Consider the following 1,722-nt stretch of genomic DNA (forward strand, 5'->3'; position numbering starts at 1 on the left):
GTTTAAACTCACGGTGAGTTTCTCCTTGTTCATTTATCCCTCTATTTTGGGAACCCACCACCTCTATAAGCTCTTGTTTGGTGCTCTTCTGCAAAACCCACCTCTAAATCTGTCTGTCTTCTTCTCTCCTCTCCTCTCTCTCTCCCTCTCTCTCTCTCAATTCATTGTTACCCTAATATTCTTCTCTCTTTCTCTTGCAAGTCACAGCACTTTTGTAACCATGTTAATTTTCTGCATCTGAAGCTGCTCTAAGCTTAGAAAGATCAGTCTCTCTCCTCCAACAAACTTCATATATATGGGTATGTTGTTTTCAAAACCTGTTCATCATATTTATATATATGCCATTCTGCTGTGTCTATAGTTGAAATTTACAAGAAGAAATGCAGACAAGAGAAAATGCCCAGAGAGTGAATAAAGTGTCTTGAACAGCGTTTTCTTCTCATGCCTAACTCCTGGTTTTTTAATTCCCTATTTCTGGGTTTTGTTTCTTCTTACTTTCTCTTTCTATAATTCACTCTAATCCAGCTAGCTTATGAGATATGTCATCATCACAGCAAGCAGGAAATCATAGCCCTGGGATTTGTTGTGCTCACCGTCGTCATCGTTAATCCACTCTCTATATTATGTGATTAACTTCTTTCTTTTCCTTAGCGTATCTCAGTAACTAACCAAAACTACTGTTTTCATTTTCAGTGTTGTCGTTCTAAAGGAGACGGCAAATTTAGAAGACAAGTCCTAGAATTCGGAATTCCCTCTTCTATATTTCTCATCTTGTGCCTGTAATTTCTTTTCTTGGTACCCGGGTTAGAAAATTGACAAGACCCAAAGAAAAAATACCCAGAGAGAGAGAGAGAGAGGAGGGAGAGATAAAAGCTAGGAATGGAACTTTCTAGTCAAGAACCAGAAATGCCAATCCCAATAAGCAGTACTACATATGGTGGGGAACGTGGTAATGGCCATGGGCAGGAGGGGCATGGGAACATGGCCCATCATCATCTCTACCACCGCCAAGACCCTTCCAATGGCTCCTCCATTAAACAACCAGCCCTTCTAGATCAACAAGACCATGGACCCTACATGAAGAAGAAGGAGGTAAGGTACAGAGAGTGCCTTAAGAATCATGCAGCTTCCATGGGAGGTAATGCCCTTGATGGCTGTGGTGAGTTTCATGCCTAGTGGAGAAGAAGGCACCATAGAGGCCTTAACCTGCTCAGCTTGCCACTGTCACAGAAATTTCCACAGAAAAGAAGTAGAAGGTGAGTCTTCTTACTACAAATTTTGAAGGAAATTCTTCTTGGGAGATCATCACAATAGTGTCCTAGCAGCTGCCCAGAGGCCCTTGTGGGGTACCCCACAGGCAACATTCTGCCTTCAAGAACTGTACCACCACACCAGATGATACTGCCCTACAATGTAGCGCCTGGGCCGCTTCCTTCGGAATCAGACGAGCAGAGGATGGTGGTGGTGGATAATGGTGAGTAGGCCAGCATCATCACAGATAGTGAAGAAGAGGTTCAGGACAAAGTTCACACAGGAGCAGAAAGAGAGGATGCTGGATTTTGCAGAGAAAGTTGGGTGGAAGATTCAGAAGGCAGGAAGAGTCCGTTTGTCAACAGTTCTGTCAAGAGATTGGAGTCAGAAGAAGAGTGCTCAAGGTCTGGATGCACAACAACAAACACAATCTAGCCAAAAAAATATTAATCCCCCACCACCCCCCACCAC

General features: G+C 43.3%; 1 pseudogene; it reads left to right on the forward strand.

Annotated features, from left to right (window-relative positions):
• The first annotated feature begins 607 nt into the window (after positions 1-607).
• LOC114753763 (zinc-finger homeodomain protein 3-like) lies at positions 608-1,688 on the forward strand (annotated as a pseudogene).
• The last annotated feature ends 34 nt before the right edge of the window (positions 1,689-1,722 follow it).

The sequence above is a fragment of the Neltuma alba genome, unplaced genomic scaffold, assembly GCF_004799145.2.
Source record: "Neltuma alba isolate B1F8T4 unplaced genomic scaffold, ASM479914v2 tig00008125_pilon, whole genome shotgun sequence".
NCBI classification, from domain to species: Eukaryota; Viridiplantae; Streptophyta; class Magnoliopsida; order Fabales; family Fabaceae; genus Neltuma; species Neltuma alba.